General features: G+C 36.0%; 1 protein-coding gene across 5 annotated transcripts in view; it reads right to left on the minus strand.

The window, feature by feature from the left end:
- LOC5564298 (serine/threonine-protein kinase 26) overlaps positions 1-23,186 on the minus strand; it is a 242,242-nt gene that overhangs the window by 37,011 nt on the left and 182,045 nt on the right. The window lies entirely within an intron of this gene.

A 23,186-nucleotide genomic window follows, 5' to 3' on the forward strand; every position in this document is an offset into this window, starting at 1 on the left:
GAGTTTCCCATTACGAAAAGATCCTTGACCGACCGGGAATCGAACTTAGACACATTCAGCATGGCTTTGCTTTGTAGCCACGAATGAAGTCAATAAGTCTAGTGACGAGTTCCATGTCAAATCCGTCAGTCACCAAACTCGAGCACCTTCTATTTATGTTAAATTTTATACACGTTTAAGATGTGGTAGAATAAATGTTTTCCATACATAATGCTACCATAAGGCATCCATAAGACAGCTGCGATCATATTTTTCTTCTTAGCGTAACGTCCCTACTAGGACAACGCCTGCTCCTCAGTTTAGTGTTCTTCTTGAGCACTTCCACAGTTATTAACTGAGAGCTCTCCGTGGCGCCATGAAGACTTATCAAGGGTCCGCTAGGCTGTTGTAAATAACTGCCATTTTTGTATTGATAAGTAAATGAGATCATTTTTTACATCGCTTGTTTAGCAAGTGATCATTTTTTCTCGTAGTGGCATTTAATCAATGCCGTGATGTACTCTTTCTCTGATGTCCTCGCCCAAGTGATCATTTTTAATGGGGTTCAAAGTTATGCTCCAATATTAGAAAGATGTCTTTTTCTGTGTACAGGGTGTCCGCAAATTATCCGTACAAACTTTGAAGACATGGCTCTATACAATCAAGCATAATAAATTCAATATTCTTGCATGGTTTTAAACATTGGATTATTATATTCTTAAGAAGAAAGTTTGACACATTTCCGATTTTAAATAATTGCAAATCCAAACCAAATGTATTGAGGTGTCTTAAAGGGAGCTGTTTTCCGAGCTTTAAGACGGAAGAGAAATATCCATAGAACTCACTGGATTTGAGCCGTACAATTTTCTATTTCCAGTCTAACTTGAAGCCACCTGTAGATTACTTCAAATCATAATAGGACATATGGATCCATCTCTTTTAGGTTTTAGGGATAACACATCTCCAGTATGACAAGCGGCCCTCAGGAAAAACGTCTCCGAAAAATTTAAATTTTCCTATCTCAGTAACAAGCAATCGTTTTGAATTTTTTTAAAGTTGCATTTTGTGTTAACATATAGATGTAATATAAAAGGTATATGGACATTGATTTTTCATTGTTTTCAATGCGAGATCATCTTTCCAATATTTTGCTGTTCGGATAATTTGCGGACACCCTGTAGATGAAACATAGTTACTGATTACACTTTACAAGTATGTAGATGATTTCATTGGCTTTTCTCACTTTTTTGCAGTGGAAACTAGAAAACAAAACTAGCGTCTTTCCTAGCAGCATTATTAGAAAAATTACTGGTATATTTTCCTTGGTCTAATCCAGTGGTTCCCAACCGGTGGTCTGCGGACCTCTAGGGACCACAAAGACTTCTCAGGGGTTCCGCGGAACCAATGCAAAAAAAAACTTTATTTGTAATCAAATTTCAGAGCTTTTTGTCTTTGCGTACATGAAACAGTAGGACAAGTATGGCTCTTTTTAGTAGAATTTTGATAAGAAGATTAGTATTTTTTTGCGAGATGCAAGCAGAGTACACGTTTTTAATGATTTGGAATCTTCTCGAATCTATCAGCAGGATTTTTAATGAGATTTTCAATATTGGTAGTGATCCTCTAAAAAAAAGTATACGAGAATTCTTGACGGATATCGGACAAGAGTTTTGAAGAGTTAATTGAACGAATTCTTCCAACGGTCGTTGTCTGGTTCTTGAAAACCTCATTGGAAAAGTATTTTAGCATATTCAAAGCTACTTGCAGAGATGAAATCATTTTAGATGAATTCTATCCAGAATGAGTCGAAAAAAATAAAAATTATCCTCGATAATCTTCGATTTGAATTTTGTACATGTTTGTGGTATGGTAGAATAAGTGTTTTCTATAGCAGAATAGATCATCTTGACTCAAGAATAACTTTTAAAACCAGTTTTTGCATGCAAATTTTTGGAAAAGTTCTTACTCCGAAACTTTTGATATTAGAGAAAAACATTCTACACAGAAAAAAATATTTAATTTTCAATGTGATGTAAACTGAAATCTACTGTAAAAATAAATCTAATTCGTGTGTTGTTACAGCATCATGTAAATTGAAATGAATATACATTCAATTTTCAACTAAAAATGGTTGAATATTACATGATCGTGTAAATTTAAAGTGAATTCGATTGAAAAATAATGGATTGGTCGTTGAAATTGAGGTTTATTTTGATGCTCCAAATATGTGCATGAAAATAAATTTAAATTTACAACATATTTTTAGCTGCACAGTATTAAAAAATAATGTGATTTACGTCTTTTGGGATGCACATAAAAGAAGCGAGCCGAATGACGTAAATTTGTGTCGAATTTCAAATACGTTAGTGTCTGATTCGGGAAATATCGATTTCAGTTCCATTGTTTTCGTGTCCATTAACATGTAAAATTACATTTTCTGTTCAATACATCTTCAAGGACACGTTTTTGTGTCGTTCCATCACTTACATCATGTGTCATTCAGTCATAACCAGAATTACGTCCAGAGTAATTTTCATTATTTTTAAGAGTGTGTGTATGAACTTCTTAGAAAAGATCATGAAATCATTATGGTATAAATTGATTTCAAAATTATTATTGTATCATCAGAACGTTTTATATTGACAAAAATTCAAAATTTTTAAAATCGTTTAAAAGTTGTTCTTAGAAGAACTAGTTTTTTACTTTTCAGCAAGCTCAAATCCGCTTCCCAACTACGCTAATGGTGCTCAATCGACCACACACAGTATAACAGGCGACATTAATTTAATTAAAAAGTTTTCAATTAAAATTTAATTCGTTCGGTGGCACACAGGAGTTTGTTTGCAAGAATTGGTCCCATCGGTAGCGGGTGGCGAACTGGCAAACGCTGACACAGATGGATAGGATTCGCACATTGCCTCCGGTCCAGTCTCAATTTCGTCAACATGTAGCTGCCCGATCAGACGGCAAAAACAAGATTGTAGCATAACGTGTTTCTCTTAAAACATGTACCGTGTACAGTTGTTATAAAACATGTACCGTTAGTAGTTAAAATAAAAATTTTAAACAAAGTTTGTATCTAATTAATCTAAACAAATGTTGTCATAAATCTGTTACAAAAAAAAAACAATATTGATAACACATTTATACAAATGAATGTTACTTAGTACTGATGTTGATAGACATGTGTTATAATCTTGTTATGTCATTCCGGTCGGGTAGTAGCCATGACTAAGTTGAACGATGTCGTACAAGCAAGGACGATGGAGATTCCACTTTTCACCGACAATTGCGCCCGGGAGGGAAATCAAATTGCTCAACGTGTGGGAGTTGGATAAGAAGATATGTGGTGCAAAAACTACTACATAACAGACTAGATCCAGCTTTTCGAGTAGAGATGGGGGCCCAACATGGAACGAGACAGCTTTCTTGCGTGGTACACGAACGGTGCTGTTTATGATGAAGACGAGAGCCGAGAATTGAGTAACGAACACCTACCGGCCGGCATTTTCCGGTGTTTCAGTGGAAACCGGAAATGTACATCTGTCGGTCGAAATCGTCAGAAAAAAAAAAACAGAATCTAAAGTGGATTTAAAGTAATCCTCTGGGATGAAAATGAAGCTTCAAAGCAGCATTTCAATCAGCTAAACATTCTAGGAAAACAACGAGGTTTACCCTCTAGTGCTCCTTCATAAAGAAAAACTTTTGTAAATACGTGCAAGACGTCTGGAGATCAAAGTTCTACGAGAGGCTAAACTAACGATGCAATAGCAGCAGGAGTTCAGGAATGTAGTAAACCTTCAACGATAGCACGCCACGATTGTGAGCTAACACATGAGTACTGCACTTCGCTTTTTTCTATAAAAGAAGGCATATGCAAGCGCTAAGCCAATTAGTGTCACATTCTTTATGCAAATTAATTTCTATTGTGTGAAATGAAATTACTCTAAGGCGTGTTTAGTCACAAACTTACAACAAGGTTTCTAACAAAGCAGTATAAAAAAGGTGCTGCCTACAAGCCAGTAAGGAGAACTGCCCTTTTGGCCCAGCAATGTGAAAGCTTTTTTTTTAAATACTTGGTAGAATGACATTTCTGTTTTTACGCTATCATGTTAATGTATTGAAATATCCCAATTTGATATGATTTTCTTAATAAGTGATTCCCAACCTTTATAAAGCTGCGACCCCCTTTGAAGTTTTATTAACAATCGAAGGACCCTCACCCTGATCATTGTATAATTTCACTGATTTCCAACTACAAAATGTCTTTTTGTCTGGCTTGTTGTATCCTTGGCATACAACATCATAGCCACTAATCTATACATCATTTGGATGGATTGGGACAAACTCAACGATATAGTAGGTAATCGAAGCATCAACCGTACAAAACAACTAATTCCGAGAACTTGCAAAGATGTTCTCTATATTAAATTGAAACAAGCCGCACGCTTTCATCGCAAACGCCAATCACTTACGCTTGTTTTCTCCGTTAACTGGAAACAGAAAAACTTTCGGTTTTCAGCACCACGCGACGACGTACCCGGGTGATAACATGAGCCGTGGGAGTGTCAGGATGGAAGATGGATGACGGCGCGAAACATTTTCAAATCAATTTCCTTTCGTTATCGGATTTTCACTTCGATTTAGATTGCGGAGTAGTAGCCGGTACCGTAAAACGGGGTATCTTTGATAGTGTGGGATGCAAAACTTACCAAACAAAATCACATAATCATTCCCGCTTTTTTCCCGGTTTTCCCGGTATGTTTTATAGAATATTCCCGGTTTTTAATACATTCTTGTCAACGACTTTAATTGAATTTTCTATATCAAAAATGGTTTTCATATATTTTTTAAATCGGTTTAAAATTTTTTTGTTGTATTTCTACAGTAATTTGATTATTTATTAATTGTTTCACTATTAAAACAATAAGTTGACTATTGGATTGTTCTCATCTATATTTAATATTATTCTGAAAACTTTGGAATAGTATAGTATTCATATGAATCTAATCTAATCTGTGCTTATAAAACAAATCCTACTCTTGACACGACAGCATTCAATGCTATTTGAACTAAATTTACCAACAAAGCAGCCAAACTTCAAATTTTCAACTTCAAGTTTTACTATCTCGAGTGCCTGACAACCGTTCGCGTTAAAAATTTGATGGATTGGTTGCATTTTGGTGAAGATAAAACGATCAAAATTTTAGCTCAGAGCTTTGTTTGGATCTCTAGACTCGTGCTCTTTAAATTTCGAGGTTTGACTTGGATTTATAATCATCTGCATCTTAATGCTGAATTTCAGATAATTTGGTCGAGAAAAGCCCCAAGTGCCTAAGTAAATCATCAAGATGCCCAAGTAGTTCTTTACCGTAATTAAAAATATTTCAAATCTTAATCCTTTGATTTTTTTTTTCATAAAAATAAAGAGTTCTCTAAAGCAAATAAGCTCGAGGTATGAATGAAACAAGGCCACACATGTAGAATAACTTATTTAGGGCTCACTCACAATTTTAATTTAACAAAAACTATCATTTTTGACATCCACCCACCCTCTCGTAATGCTTTTTATATGGATATTCTACACATTTTATATGAGCAGTAACAGCTTAATCGTTTTTTTAACCATATATGAACTCTTATTCAAAACTTGTTCGATTAGATAACAAGTGACATACTAAAAGCATTTATAATTGAAAGCTTGTTTTCAGGATTAGTTGTGGTATTCAGCAATAACAGAAGTGTGCTGAACCAATCTGCAATAAGTAATTAAACTTCGATTCAAAACGTCAAGTAAAAGAAGTTAGAGAAAAGTTAAAAAAAAATTAGCCCTGACAGTGCGAGGACAAAAATTCAAAAAAAAAAAAGTTCGAAACATTGCTAAGAAAAGAGTGGAACATTTTTTAAGAAATATGGTGTAGCATAGAAATTAAATCATTAATGTTTGAGAGATATTTATTCAAAATTACGGATGCCTATTGGCAATATCATTAAACATAACTACTTTCTATAACTTATTATAGAGGTTGGTTTTTCGATTTAAGCTCAAAGATGTTCGTTCAAAACGATTTTCCCGGTGATCTTCTCAAATTCCCGGTTTTTCCCGTCTTTTTCCCGGTGGTTTCAAATTCCCGTCTTTTTCCCGCTTTTCCCGTTTTTCCCGGTTTGGTGGCCACCCTGCATAATGTGTGTGTATCAGTTAAGCAAAATGAATACAAAAAAAAGGTTCCAGAATGACACTTCAGAGCTATTTTCGTCGGAATCGTAAACATTCCAGACTTAGCATTTAAATTTTAAATTTTTTTCAGTTTCTACCATTTTTGAAACGCTTACAAACAATTTGTCTTACAATCACTATTTAATGAAGTTTTAAAGAGTTCGTCAATCACTCTTCACATCCCTTTTAAATTCTGACTTAATGGTAGTAATAATCAGATTTAAAAAACTATCAAAGTTACCCCGTTTTACGATACCTAAGTGAGTAGCAAGCGCAGAAATCAATTTCTGCGTGATGCATCATCGTGCGTTTCCTTTCCCAGTACCTTTGCGTGAGTGATTTTCTTACCCTCCAAAGTGATTGGTTAGGTATTACGTCGCTCTGTGCCGCTGCCAGTTGTAATGTGCAGCCATTAGACCACCGACACAGTAACAGCTCCCCAAGGTAGCAAACATTGGCGTGCGAGATGCGGATCTAAACGGCGGTGGGTCTCTATCGTATGGTCCAGAGGTTCTCAATCTATCCGGATGCGCGACCCACCTAGCCGTTACGTTATTTTTTTGCGACCCACCAGAGAGAAACAGAAAGTAATGTTGGTACTTTTAGTTTATCGATGAAAATGTAGGATTTTATTGAAATATTGCAGCCAGGATTCAAACTTGTTATAAATGGAAATTTTCCTAGTTTTGTTTTTGACGTCTATGTTTTTGTTTTAATATTGTTTTGATAATAACCACAATGTTGTGAGCTAGTTGGAAATAAAAAATAACGATTCTAATAATATTTTTAAGAATATTTAAGTCAACTGGTATATACGTTCATTATCAATCCTCGAATACCCAAGTTTTTTATTTTTGGACTCATCATCATCTGAGTAAGCTTTGGTTTAATTCGCGAAATCATGATATTTGGTTTGCGACTTTGATTTATAAATACGTCTATCCTTTTTATTTTTATCTTAAAGCATCTACTAGTTGCCAATTTTGGCAATAATGAAATTTTAAGTTGCTACAAAACTGCAATATATGAAAATTTTTACATTTTGTCTGAAACATATTGAATTTTCCGTTAAATTAACGGAGAGTTGTCTTTGGTGAAAGTTTTTCTATGATGAGTTGATTGAGAAAACATATTGTTGTATTATACAATAAATGAGAGTCACGACCCACAGTTTGAGAAACTATGGCGTAAGTGAAGAGCTGCCGATTGACGGATTTGTTCGTATACTGATGCATTACATTCATTCGTTGTGTTGGGATGAATCGTGTTCGGCTGCTACGCAGTGCTCAGCTGCCAGCTTCCGATTTCAATTGGATTTCAATCGAGAAAACTTCCGTTCGAGTAATTTTCAATTTAATCGGCTAGTTTTGTTATTTCTCTTTCGGAGCAAAATATCGTTCCAGCCAGCTGGTGAACAAATGCGATCTGTTTAGTTGAAATTGGTACATTTTGAACTTGAGAAAAAAATGCAGTCACTTGTTAGTGTTATTTTCTTCGTGCACGATTGAATTTGCTTACTGACGTAACTCACTTTCTTTCTGTGTAAGCGTCAAACTGAAAGTTATGGCATTTGGATGGACGATCAACCTGATGACATAAAGCTTCTGACAATTAGATGAGGAAACGGGATAAGCATTTTGCGAACAACTCGATGTATTGAGCACATGAGAAAAAATCTTGCTTTTCATACAAAACATCAGCGTAGAGATGTTTGCCACAGTCACGACATCCGGAAAGTTAGAAAAGGGGTAAAGAATCACCTCTCATGATTACAAATTTTGTTATTAGATGGCAACACTGCTCGATTGGCTTTAGAAGAGGTCATTACCTGGAGGAGCGACATTTCAAGATAACGACATCAAATGTTGAGAAAACATGTAGTAGACAAAACAGATTGATTTAGCCCTTTTTTGGCTTATGATCCTATAACCAAATGGGCATCAAATTTCAAAAATATGCTTCCGGAAAATTATTCGAGTCCATTAAATGCTTATTAGGTTCCAGGTGTCCTGGGGGAAGTGCTCAACTTGGAGCACGTACGGTATTAATATGGGTATAAAAATTCAGAATTAGATGCTTTCAGAAGCATATTCAGAACCAATGGCTGTCGTAAGCACTCTATAGTTGATTCCAAGTGCTCCGTGGGATGTGGCCAAATCAAATATGTCGAACCATATCAATATGGGTATCAAACTTCACGATTTTTGAAGTTGAAGCTTCTTAAAATCATCGGATGATATGGCCATTCTACAGTAGGTTCGAGGTCCTCGGGGGATGTATCCAATTTCGAATCTGTCCGGAATCCTATCAAATTGGGTATCGAATTTCAATTTTTTCGAAGGTTATGGAAGCTTTTTCAGAACGCCACTGACCATATTTATCAGAACCAGTTTTACGAAAATGGCCATATTTAGGAAGATTTCCAATTAATCTTAAATAATGCGTCCACCGGCATTACATTTTCAATTGGTTCTAGTTTCTTGGAAAAATGTGAACACCTATACAACATCCCACCACACAAAAATACAAGTTACAGAAAACTCAATAATTTTGCTTATCCCCTGTATCTGTCATAGTATACAAACTCTAGTGAAATTAAATGGTATAGTGCTATATTCTGGTTTCAGAAAAATGTGTATTTTGAATTTGAAGAAATGCAAAACATTAAAAAATTGAGTAACATGTGTTTCTGCCCTAATCTAAAGCGTTCGATACAAACATTATTTGGTAGGGCTATATGATCATATTCTCTACAGAGTTTTTAATTTACTACCAATTTACTACAGTAAAGGATTTTCTTCTCCACAATTTCTATATGAATTTTGAATAAGTAGGATTCGAATCCTAATAATTTAAAGTTTAAACAAACGCAGACTTTTCCGAAGCAACCCCTTTTTCCCAAATCAATCTATATGGGGCCGTTTGCGTGTTAACTCGATCCGATGTCTGATAGTTGTGCTTGTAGTACGGATAGCACATGTGGGTTTTCGTGCGTAGCCCAATTCAAATTAGCATGCAGCACGATTGGGTTTGCTTACCAATTTCAGAGCTGGCCTCTGCATTATAAGCACTTTCGATTGTTGGCAAATACACTATCCGCTATTATTTGAGCATGGCTTCACATATGAACCACTCGCCGTCTGCTGGAGCAGTTTGACTGCATTAAAATAGTAATTACAGTTAGCTTTAAAACAATACAAGCCAACCAGACGACAGCGGATTGAAGGGAGTGTACTCGAGTTCAGCGAGAGTCAATGAATCTAAACAACTGGGTAGGAACGACGATACCGAATGGCGGCAATATAGTAGTAATAATCCCGTGGCTTTAGAATGAGTCATAATGTTGCACTATGAGCAGACGGAGCGGCAAACACACCTCGTCTCGAGAATGGTAGGACCGCACCAGAGTCATTCGGATAATGAGGTCAACGTATTAAACATCACTAGGGTTGGTGTCCCAATTATTGATGCAATATTTAAGACAATAGTATGGATAAAATTTAGATTTAAGCCGTTTTTCCGAAAACATAAGCATGATTTGTTGATGTTAATTGCTAGCACGAATTTGAAGCAGATAAAATAAACAGTTTTAATATTAAATTGAATAAATGTTTCTAAAAATTGGTTTACGAGTGTTCAGTATAAAATAAGTTTGATATGAAGTAAGTAATTAAGTAATTAAAGTAAAGAGCGTATTTTCTTTCTCTTCAAGAGAATTTCTCTTTGGACTCACCAAAAATAAGTGGCATGATTTTTTTTTCGCTCGGGTGCTGTTGGTTTAATCGAAGATGGAATCGAAACAGCAAGCACTCCGTGAGCGTGTTGTACGGTTTTACGTACGTGCCGAAAGAAAGGAAACGTTGCGTTGTGTCGTACGGCTGATCGGGGCCTCTTTTACAATATTCATTGACGTTTTTTAAAGAATATAAAAAACCTAATTCGTCGAAAAACATTTTTTTGTACTACATTACTGAAAAAAACTCATTTTTTTTATTTTACTAAAGGACTAAAGAGTTGTTTTTGTACCAATTAGCAATTTTGTATTCGCCAAAAAGTGTACCCATTATGAATTTTCAATTGTTTGCACGAAATGAAATCCAATGCCATCTAGACTGATTAATAATACAATGCTATAAGAAATGAGATGACTGCTTATCATATTTACCACAAATGTTATGCTAAAATGATATTAACTTATTAATTGCAGGGGATTGATGGTAGCAAATAAATTATCGAAAGACTGTCGAAATTTTGTGAAAATAAAAAAAGGAGCTACAAAACCGTATTTTTGAACGCAAGTTGTCTTCCTCGTGCTTTTTAGGGGAAAAAACGACTTAGGTCAATAATTGAGTATCGCAAAAACGACCTTCTGTACCATGAAGAGACTAATGCATGTTGTAAAGGTTTTTGAACGTATGATTGAAGAATCTTAGTTTTAGAGCACAAAACAAGAAGATGATAAGTAAATGATTACAGAATTTAGTACTATACAATTTGATTCCACAAGACATTGTATCCTTTGACGGATACACGTATTTCGATCTCAACTGTAAGGTCATTTGAGTGTCATGTAGTAGACTCGACTAGACTAGAGTCGAGTCTGACACACGACACTCAAAACGTCTGTGCAGGCGAAAAAAACTTAGTAATAACAAATGTTGATAATGATATGGATATCTAATAATGATATTAAACCTTAAAGGCCCGAGACGAACCCTGAATTTTAAAATGGCTACAATTCAAAGACCAATAAATCAATAAATTTTGAAGTAAATGTGGTTGATTGATCTTACAAGGCTTTGGTGAGTCATCCCCTCTGACCCTTCCATCTTTTCTAGGTCCACGCTGGACACGAGGGGTGCAAAATTAGCCTCAAACGGATATCTCAACATCCAAATGAGCTGGAAGGATGGTGTCTTCGGCAAAGCTGTTCAGCAGATAAAGAGCTATATGACGGGGAAGGGTCTGAATGATAATTTATCCGCTAGATGGCGCTAGTAAAAATTAAACTTCAATCTTCTATAACTCAAAATCCCGTGAAGAGTCAGATTGGAAATTCATCCGGTGGGTGGCGTAAGTAGAATAGAATCCTAAATATTCATTACCTCAAGATCCTTATCAGAAGGTTGGTGTCTTACGACTATCTGAATCTTGATATTAAGATCCTTATTAGCTAGAAGGTTGAGGTGTTCGGCAAAGCTGTTCTGCAGAATTAGTGCTACCTAAAGATGAATAGGCTGCATGAGAATTTATCCGCTAGGTGGCGCTGAAGACCTAGGGGATAAATTCCTAATTAGATTTGTCACCTCCAGATAGCCCTAAATCTGCTGAATATCTTAGCGAAGACCCCAACTTCTAGCTAATAATGATTCTGAGATACATACAATAGAATAAAAAAATGTCACTAGCATCACCTAGCGAGAAAATTCTCAATCAGGCTCTTCACCTGCAGATAGCCCTTAATCTGCTGAACAGTTTTGCCGAAGACACCAACCTTTTGGCCGATAAGGATCTCAAGAAACAGATGATTGCATAAAATGTATCACTAGCGCCACCTAGGGGATGAATTCTCAATCAGATTGTCCATCGCCAGAGAGCCCTTGATCTGCTGAATAACCTTTCGGTAGACACCAAACTTCTAGTTCATTTGGAGATTGAAATATCAATTACAGGCCAATTTTGGACACCTCGTGTTCATGTTTTTTTTTGTTACCTAGAAAGGGGGATGGGTCAGAGAGGATGTCTCTCCCAAGGATTGTAAGACCAACTAACAGCATTTACTTAAGAATTTATTTCAAATTAATTGACCTACTGGTCTCCGAATTGTGGTCATTTAAAAACTCATAGTTCGTCCCGGGATTTTAAGGGTTAACTTGATAGATATAAGAGATAAATGATCTGAAAATGATTTCTAATATTTACTCTTAGAATATAAACTGTTATTATTAATTTTTAATACGTATTCAAGCTAATTTAATCAAATATTTAAAGTTGTTTCATGAAAATGAAATATATACACTGATAGAGCTCAGCGCGGCACACTCAAGAGTTGTTTTGAAGTGTGAGTAAAGGTAAACATTACAACAAAAGAGAGAGTACCTGAAAAAATTCTCACATTTTTTGAACACGAATCGCTTGAGGATCTGTGTTGAAAATTCTGGACAAACATTTGAGAAGGGCCCAAGAGGTCTTGAGCCTTTTTTCAGAAACGTTGCTGTTGAGCCCTTTTTGGCCCGCCCACGCAAACTAACACCACTTTCAGACAGATTGGTGTTAGCTCTTTCTGATAGTGATATTGGTGAGCGTGATCGAGTTGATTTGGGCTCAACAGCGTCTTGCAAAGCCAATGTTTACCTATGTCGATGTGCCCTTTTGAAATGTTTGTCCAGAATTGTGAGTTCAGTTTCTTCTTCTCAGAAAATCGGCGGAATCGCCTCATCTGAAAACATGTAGGGCAAGTAGACTTGAGCATCTCCCATCGTTCACTTAAACATTTATTTATTTATTTATTTATTTATTTATTCAGTATTTTTCATATAGCATAAGGCTACGGGCTTTTTTATCGTTACACCACACGCTATGCCTGAACAAGACGATTATAAAACTCGAATGTACATCGGATTTTTTCTCGCTAGAGATCAGTATTCGGTCCATAGTTTCATAATCGGAAGATTTTAAAATATTCCATCGGTGAAATTTGGATTTTTTTTCCACTTTTTAACTATTTTTCATACTAAAACCCACGAAAAACCCTTTTTCGATGCATTTTAGCCCATACAAAATGTCTGGTTTAGACATAGCGTGCACCATGTGATTCAATTGCTTCAATTATGCTTTCATATTTATTGAGCCATCCCACAATATTATACCACCAGAAAACAATATTATAAGCAGCTTGAAGATTTATTATCATTATAAACAAAATTCAGAATATAGCTAGTAAAGTTGGACGAAAAATCTATAACGCAAACAGCGGCTCTACTTTACCGGCTAAGCCTAGGTACACCCCATAATGGAAAAAAGAGAAGATGAATTACAGAGCACTAGCTAGAGTGTCGCGAACAGCTTTACAATACAAAAAATATATACTTTCCCTTGACAAGAATATTGAGAACAACAGATCTTCCTTCCAAAACTCAGTTGAAATCCCTTGTCATAATATTTTGAAAATTTGTTTTGCTCATTTCCTTCATTTCTAGTAGTTTTCTTGCATTTTTATTTTAAATTGAAATAGTTGAAGATATTTCAATTATTTGGTTTTCAAATTGTGAGTCAAAGCAAATTGAAAATTGTTTCTGCTATTATTAAGAGCAAATTGAGAACTCACTGAGATATTTATTTTTGGTTTGATACCGAAACGAGCCTGCAACAAGATTAATGCATTTTTTTTTATATTTTAATAGCTTTTATAGACGGAACACTAAAAAATATATTGTTTTATAAAACTGGTACATCAACAAAAATTTAAAAATATAGCAATACAAAAACAAAATATGATATCGGATGTAATAATAATAAATTGATATCAGATTATGACATCAAATTGATGCTGAAAACAAGATATGTTTTCGACTTGCTTTTTTTTTATGTTGGACTTTGCTCGGGAGCTATCATCAAAAACAAAAAGTTTTATCATTCCTGTGAATATTATTACCCTTTATATTCTTATGAGACAATAACATATAATTCTTTTTGCTCCTACTATTGCCATAATTTGTAATATAGCTTTATTTGTTACATCCACCCTACAAGTAATGCTCCGCGACCGCGTCAGGGATGCTGATATTTGCGGTTACCCATACCCCACCGCAAATTGCTTTTCAATGTTTCGAGGCACACGGGGTCGGCTTTTCGGCGGTCGATAAGATCTCCTGCGACTGGTCATTATTTTTGTACCTACATATCGCATCAAATGTCGGTGTGCCTACTTGAAGTTCCTTGTTCCACCAAGTATAATGAATAAGTGGTCCACCGAAGGAGCCAATAAAACCATTTTTATTGACCTATTGTGAGTAGAGAATGTGAACGCGACTGCGATGATGGCTTCAAGGTTTCGCGTTTAGAAGAGAATGTTACATCGCGACCCGGCAGTTTAGGCTCCGCAGGCTCGAATTGGAACAAAACCAGAAACGAACATTTGAATGGAGTTGGTACTAAAAGTGGAGCGAAAGTGAAGGTTATACCTTGCCGTTCTAATGGCCAATAGGCTTCTTGCAGTAATGCAGCAGCGTACCGTGAATCATGATTTCGATCGATTTGGCCTTCTTGTGCGGCGGTCTCGAGAGGATTGTTTCCCGATTCACTATACGATTGACACAGCAAAGCATTCCAAAACGTCATCGTAGATAAACGGTATCTCGTCAATTGATTTTAGTAGTGTCTAATAGCCTGGGACATGGTTATATGAAAAATTTAGATTCTCGCTTCAGTTCACTTTTTGGATTGCATTTAGGTCCCATAACTACTGTGCAAAATTTCAGCTCGATCGGTGAAACTATATTTACGCGCCAGCCGTTCAAATTTTGTATGGGATTTACTATGGGAAAACATACTTTTGCAAAGAAAAATCGCCAGAGGTCGCCCAATGACCTCTATAAAAGTTCTGAACACAGATATCGATAGGTATGTCTACGTGTCGATAGGTATGTCTAAGGGTCTCAAAGAAGTGGACTGGAGCGAGAATCTAAATTTTGTCCCACACTAATGTCTAATGGTGTTATTGCAACTGCAATTGCGCTGGCAGGGAAGCAATGCAGATACCACTTCAGCGATACGTAAATCGTCGATAAGAAACACGATACACTCGATTTGACTACATAAGGATCTAGTGAAATCTCCATTCGATTCCACGCTAAATCACTCCCTACAAAAAGAGAAAACTTTGGAATTGAATAACGTTATCGATGTCATGGGACTTTTCTTAGCCGAGTGGTTACAAAGGCTGCAAAGCATAGGAATGTTAAAGGTGTCTGGGTTCGATTCCTAATCCAGGATATTTTCGTGAATTTCCTTGACTTCCCTGGGCATAGAGTATCATCCTAGCTATCATCGTACCTGCCACACGATATACCAGTGGTCACCAAACTGCGGCCCGCGGGCCGCATGCGGCCCTCGTGAGCGTTTTGTGCGGCCCGCAAAAAGATTTTGGATTGTGATGTCAAGTGGCCCGCAAGTAGTGGATTCGTTGTGAAAGTTTAAGTTCTTAGATTCTTACAACCAACTACTAAAATCACGGGCCTTTTGTCTGCTTTTCTATATGGCCAACAATCGAATGACAATCAGGAATTAATGAGGTATCGACTGTGTTTGTCAACTCAGGAACAGCTTGAATTATGTCTAAAATCCAAATTTTCCTTGAATCTTGCAGTTATCAAGAGCCCAAAAAAGAACATATCGGCCAGTGATTGGATTTTGATCCGAATAGGTCGATCAAACCATATTCAGAGAGTGTTACAATTCGTGAACCATAACAGTTCGGGGCACATCGCTATCGGATTGCCCTATCAATGTTGATATTCGCTCTCTCGTTTGGTACGAAAGAGTATTCAAGAGCTGCAACTCTCACAGAGCACACCGATATTGAGACATTCGGGTGAATTATGTTCTACTTAAAATTGGTAATAACTTCAATGTTTTCTGGTAATACCTTAAACAACTTATTTATAATATGTTGGTTTATCAATCACCTTTTGTTGCAAACATAGCACAAAAAATTGAATATATTCAGACGAGTCATGTGAATTCGCTCGAATTACAAAATAGACCCCTAAAAATTATTGACACAGATTGATTGGCACCAAACAGTGGGTGGTGTGCTTTTTTTTTCTCTCTTTCGTGACTCTTAATTTTTACGAACCATAAATGTCATGCGTGTTGTGTGAATGAAGGCAAATAGAAGGGGTAAAACTATGTATCGTTTGTCAATAATCGTTAAATTTTTCAAAGCCTGGTTCGGTAAAGGCTTCAAAATTACTTCACTTCCCCGTTACTTCATTTTAAAGTGGTTTAAATATATCATAGTCTTTAAAGAAAGACTGGAGATATCAGGATTTTTTTTTAAACTACATCAAATAGTTTTCAAGATTTACCAAGTTCAAGGAATCATTCAAATTCATGGGGATTCAAATGTTTCATGTCATCAACGCTTCCTCTCATTTTCGTGTTTATAAAAAATAGATTTTTGAAATCCCAAAAAAGTCGTTTACAAGAATCCTTATATAGTTTGCGGCCCGCGTCATGTTTTGGAACCATTCAACTGGCCCGTCCATTCAGTTAGGCTGAGGACCACTGCGATATACGAATGCGAAAATGACAACTTTGGCAAAGGAAGCTTTCAGTTAATAACTGTGGAAGTGCTCATTGAACACTAAGCTGAGACGCAGGTCTGACCCAGTGAGGACGAAATGCCAAAAGCAAAATGTAGAATCAATGCTCGATTGAATTGGAGTGGTAATCAATCTCCCAATCTTGCTGGTCGTAGCGAAGAAGAAAAAACGTCTTTGATTGACCAAGAATCAAATGGAATCAAAAAACATCATGTCCAATTTTTTTCTTCAAGTCACTGCAAAATGAAAAACGATTCGGGTTCCGGGTACGAACCTGTGTCTACCGTAATTGACGTTGATTAGATTACATCGTGGAAAGTGTTTTTTCTCTAATTGTCCACCCAGTGACGGATTGATATGTAGGTACCTGGTGGAATTTTATCCTGTTAAGAGCATTAGCTAAAGTGGTGTTGTGGTGTAGTTTTGATACTGATGCCAATACGCGTCGATAGGGTTTCCCGTTTGGCTAAGGGGTGAGTCACGTGTTTCAAGCTGTATATGGCTAAGGAAGGGACAGAAATATGAACAACAGGACTAATGTCATACCACCAGAGCACTGGAGAATTATGGAGACGTTGGCCAACGTTTGAACTTTGTTCACTTTCTTTTTCTGTCTTATTGGCATAACATTCAAATTGGAACAAAATCTACCATTACAGCTAGTTTTATTACAATGAACTAAAAATAAACTGGAATCTATAGATATGAATAAAAATGAAATGGTGTTTATATGTCACAAATTGGCTCGAAAACGGGCTATCACATTTTAAAAATTATTCCATAGTTATGTTCCTATAGTGTTCCGAGGAGTTTGTGTATATAAAAAGCACAGAATAAATAAAAGCAAATGACTTATCCATCAAGACGATTTTGAAAAACGTCCAGTTTTGTCGTCATAGGGGAAAAATGTGCTTTTTCTCCTCAAGATATTAGACGAAGAATCCAACTTTAATCTGAAAAATCGCTTAGGCAATAAAAATAATAGTTCATTATCTATAATAGCAATAACTGAAGTAATTCAGAGTAAACTCTAAGTAATGAGCAAACAAACAAAATCGTACTTATAGTGATTTCTCACATCTTTGTAACACTCGAATTCCCAATAAACAATCATACTTAAAATTCCTCGAATACAATCTTCAACAATCTACCTTCCCGAGAAGCTCATCAGTTCGTATATTTATAATTACCCATCCATGCCCATTATCACATTTGACAACGTAACATGATCATCCCGAAATGCTCCACTGACTGACTGACTGACTTTCGTTCCAGTACGACTGTAGTCAGCCCAGAGGAAAACAAAAACCTCCTCTATAACAACCGAATAATTCGCAATCCACAGTTCTAAGCGCTAGCCAATGGTCACGTTCCATGACGTTGAGTAAAAACGGCTGGCAATAAGCTCATCATCATCGTCGTCATCATCATCATCATCTCCACCGACCGCAGCAACAAGCGGTAGTTATGAAGGCACCATCCGATGTCTGTGTATAATAGATCGAGAATTTGATGCAATTTTATGGCTCTATTTCTCTCAATGAACGTACATGGACCCCTTTCGGAACGATAGCGGATGGAGTCTCCGGCGTTCTCCTAGTGGGAATTATGTCTACTCATTGTTGATGTCTGAGTTACTATTCGGGGAAGTTGGGAAAATTATAGGTTTCATACAAAACAATTGAAATATAGATGTACTATTTTTCGATGTGGTTCCCGATTAACAAATCATATTCAAATTATATCAGAAAATGTAAGAGTTAGTTTCATAACACATCATGTTACAACAAGTTATAATAACTAGTTATAGTGAATTAAAGCGTTATAAATTTGAAATGGTCGTAGGGAAATCTGTAAACTTTGATTACCGTGAGTGTATATTTTCACTCACCATAACAAATGTTTTACAAATATACGACTATTTCAAATTTATAACACATCAAATCACACATAAAACTTTGAATAATATATGGGTCAATTTTAATTTATTTCGATGAATTAATTTTAAAAGTGTTATTCTATTATTAGAACATCATAACGGTTAAAAGGGACCTTCCTTCATCGAGTGGTTAGAGTCCACGGCTACAAAGCAAAGCCATGATGGGTTCGAGTCCCGGTTGGTTCAGGATCTTTTCGTAAAAGAAATTTCTTTGACTTCCCTGGTCGTACCTGCCACACGATATACGAATGCGAAAATGGCAACTTTGGCAAAGAAAACTCTCAGGTAATAACTGTGGAAGTGCTCATAAGAACACTAAGCTCAGTAGCAGGCTTTGTCCCAGTGAGGACGCAACGCCAAAAAGCAGAGGAAGATCAATTAAAAAAAATCTGGCTTTTGTAAAACCTGACCATATTGGGAGTTGAACTCAGGTCTGTGACATGTTTGACACAGCTTCTATCAATGGCCATCGATGTACTTGAGATTGATGTGAATCGAAGCAGTGCTACATTTTCACTAAACTTTCCAGGTTATAATTCTGATAGTTCTATCTAATCGGGTTCTGATAATATTTAGTGGAATTATTTCTCATTTCAACACAATTACGAAAGTTTACATGAAAGAACGAAACTTTCCCACAATTTGACCCCAAAAATGTTTTGTTCTCTTCTAGGGCTTACACATCGCTGCTTTGTAGAGGCCCTGCTTTGCCGTATCTTCCGCGCTGTTGCAACTTGGCTTCGCATAAAAGTTTGGCATACTCGTTGAAAATTTGTTTCCCTCTTCTGCCATCAACCCACGAACATATTATTATGATTAAAGTGGTTGCTCGGAGAATTGCGGCAACCTAACGGAGCAAGTCTTTCGTCTCGCATTCAGGGCTGGTACCGACTCAGCGTCTAAGATATTGGAACTTAAGAGACCTAATGCTACACAACTTCACATTGACAATGCTCTCGAAACTTGCCATTGTTGAAGCAAGAGGCATTGCAATATGTTAATTAAAATTCGAATCCGTGATTATAGACGATGATCTGAAACTCTTGATCAGTCTTAAACACGTGAGTATAAGGCAATTTCAACGCACTCGCGATCGTGCTTTGAAAATTATATAGCAGGATCTGCAAAAGGAAATTAAAAAACGTTTAACTCAATTGAGATACACAAATTTTGAAAATAAAATTTCTCAATTGGACCCTGGCTCTAAGCCCTTTTGTAAATTATCTAAAATATTTAGAAAAACCTCAGCAACTCAGAGTAAAACAAATTATTACTATCTTATTGCGAAAAAAACCTAATAAATTGCTATGCAGTTTGAAAGCGCGCACAATTTCATTTAAGAACTCATTAGTCCTATTGAAAATCAAGTTACTCACGATTTCGAAAGCATTCTCAGTCAAGCGAACGTATTCTAAACTACCTGGAAAAATGATTTGGAACAAGTTAGAATTATTATTAAAAAAAAAACAAAGATATGAAAGACCCTGGCGATGATGAAATTTTGTAGGGGGAGATCCCCCAGTGCCGGACAGCACCCAATACCGGACAAAGTCGAAACATTGAGAAATCATGGTCTATTCAAGATGGTGTATTAGTAGAAAAGAAAGCTCTTGTGTAGACTAATATTTGCGCAGAAAAACACATCCTTGAAATATTCATGCCTTTTTAAAAAAGTAGAAAAGTTTGAAAATCTTTTAAAATATTACGTATCTTCTTAATTTTGAGCCTATTTAGTAGTTATTTTGAATATGAAAAAATACTTTGGATCCCGCAAGCATGATCGAACATAATCCTAAATTCATAGTATGAATGTATTTTGTACCATAATTGAAGTAAATATGTACAAATTACAATTTAGGTTAAGCACCTCCTGTCCCTCAGTTTCGGACAGCTTGATTTGTTATATGATATCTTTGTAATTATTGCATCAGTGTCTCAAAATACTTTCATTTTTCATGGGTTCCGTCGATCATGGTATTAAACATGCAATAAAATTAAGAAGAATGAACATTCAGAACAGCATCGTAAAATGTGCTATTTTTCATCATATATGAAAAAGGATTTTGATAGGCATCTTGCAAACTAAGAAAAACTCAAATTATACTTGTAAATGTTGCAAATGCATTGAATTGATAATTATAAACTATTCCTATAGTGCAGTGGTCACCAAACTGCGGCCCGCGGGCCGCATGCGGCCCTCGTGAGCGTTTTGTGCGGCCCGCAAAAAGATTTTGGATTGTGATGTCAAGTGGCCCGCAAGTAGTGGATTCGTTGTGAAAGTTTAAGTTCTTAGATTCTTACAACCAACTACTAAAATCACGGGCCTTTTGTCTGCTTTTCTATATGGCCAACAATCGAATGACAATCAGGAATTAATGAGGTATCGACTGTGTTTGTCAACTCAGGAACAGCTTGAATTATGTCTAAAATCCAAATTTTCCTTGAATCTTGCAGTTATCAAGAGCCCAAAAAAGAACATATCGGCCAGTGATTGGATTTTGATCCGAATAGGTCGATCAAACCATATTCAGAGAGTGTTACAATTCGTGAACCATAACAGTTCGGGGCACATCGCTATCGGATTGCCCTATCAATGTTGATATTCGCTCTCTCGTTTGGTACGAAAGAGTATTCAAGAGCTGCAACTCTCACAGAGCACACCGATATTGAGACATTCGGGTGAATTATGTTCTACTTAAAATTGGTAATAACTTCAATGTTTTCTGGTAATACCTTAAACAACTTATTTATAATATGTTGGTTTATCAATCACCTTTTGTTGCAAACATAGCACAAAAAATTGAATATATTCAGACGAGTCATGTGAATTCGCTCGAATTACAAAATAGACCCCTAAAAATTATTGACACAGATTGATTGGCACCAAACAGTGGGTGGTGTGCTTTTTTTTTCTCTCTTTCGTGACTCTTAATTTTTACGAACCATAAATGTCATGCGTGTTGTGTGAATGAAGGCAAATAGAAGGGGTAAAACTATGTATCGTTTGTCAATAATCGTTAAATTTTTCAAAGCCTGGTTCGGTAAAGGCTTCAAAATTACTTCACTTCCCCGTTACTTCATTTTAAAGTGGTTTAAATATATCATAGTCTTTAAAGAAAGACTGGAGATATCAGGATTTTTTTTTAAACTACATCAAATAGTTTTCAAGATTTACCAAGTTCAAGGAATCATTCAAATTCATGGGGATTCAAATGTTTCATGTCATCAACGCTTCCTCTCATTTTCGTGTTTATAAAAAATAGATTTTTGAAATCCCAAAAAAGTCGTTTACAAGAATCCTTATATAGTTTGCGGCCCGCGTCATGTTTTGGAACCATTCAACTGGCCCGTCCATTCAGTTAGGCTGAGGACCACTGCTATAGTGTACACATTCAATGATGTTCAAATTTGCAGAATTCGAGGCATTTCCAGGTCGTGTCCGGTATTGGGTGCCACCTTTCAAGATCGATCAATTTGGTACTAAAATACATCATCAAAACGCAATGTCAAAATTCATATTTATATTTTCAAATTTATTTTTGTACACTATAAAAATGATAATATTTATCATAAATGGGTAACACCAGCCCATAAAACCAATATTTTTAGAATTATGAATTTAGTGGCTTAAGTGTCCGGTACTGGGGGATCTCCCCCTACATTCTCATCAAGATACTTCCACAGAGTAGCTTATTTTTATTGGTAGATATATTTAAAAATGTTTTCAGTTGCCATATTCACCTGACAAATAGAAAAATTCCAAGGTTTTACCAGTTTAAAACCGGACTAAAGTCCTGCAGAAGCTCCATCAGCAAACTTTTTGAAAAGGTTATTTTGAACAGAATGATCTTGAACGGTCTTCTTAAGGCAATTCTTCATTAATTTCGTTCAAGATACCGTTAAAAATTCAACCTTGATTTTTTTAAGGATATCCTCAGAAATTCTACCTTGAATTTCTTTATGAATTCCACCAAAGATTCTAATACAAAAATCTCAATAGGATCCTGATGATGATGGTCCCGCCACATACCCTTACAAAGGACCCCTAATTCTTTAAGGAGTTTACCCAGGGATTCTTCGTAGGTTCCCTTTAAGAACATCTTCCACTATTAATGCAATAATTTCTCCAGAGATGGCTTCACTGATATCTTTGGATTTCCTCCATAAATTTCGGTCAGGATTTTTTGACGATCTAAAGCAGGAATGGTCAAGAAAATTTTAAGAAATTATTGAAGAAAATTTTGGGAATAAAGTCGGAATGTATTTGTAAAGCAAATTCTACAGTGAACTCTAGTGAAACCTTTATAGATATTCATGACGAATCTCTTGCAAGGATCTTTGAAAAAAATCTGTGAGTGTTTTATTGCTAAATTTCGAATATAACTAATGAATACACAATTAATCGAATCCCTAGAAAATATCTAGTAAGATTTCTGAAGAAATTTTAGTATGACTGATTGGAATAATTACTGCAATATTTGCTTGTATGAACCAGAGTGTCTACTAGTTTACATAAACGAAATTCACAGATATTTCCAGTTTTTTCCAATTGTATTCAAATTTAAATTGTGTTCATAAAACTGCAAAAAAGCCAAGTTATATACTTTTAAATCCCCGGATGATTAATTAAGTTTTGTCCGGATAATAGAACCACAATCAAACAGACGAAACCCTTAGAACAAATCGCGAACGAAATCACAGTCACGAGAACATGTACGCCCAATGC

The sequence above is a fragment of the Aedes aegypti genome, chromosome 2, assembly GCF_002204515.2.
Source record: "Aedes aegypti strain LVP_AGWG chromosome 2, AaegL5.0 Primary Assembly, whole genome shotgun sequence".
NCBI classification, from domain to species: Eukaryota; Metazoa; Arthropoda; class Insecta; order Diptera; family Culicidae; genus Aedes; species Aedes aegypti.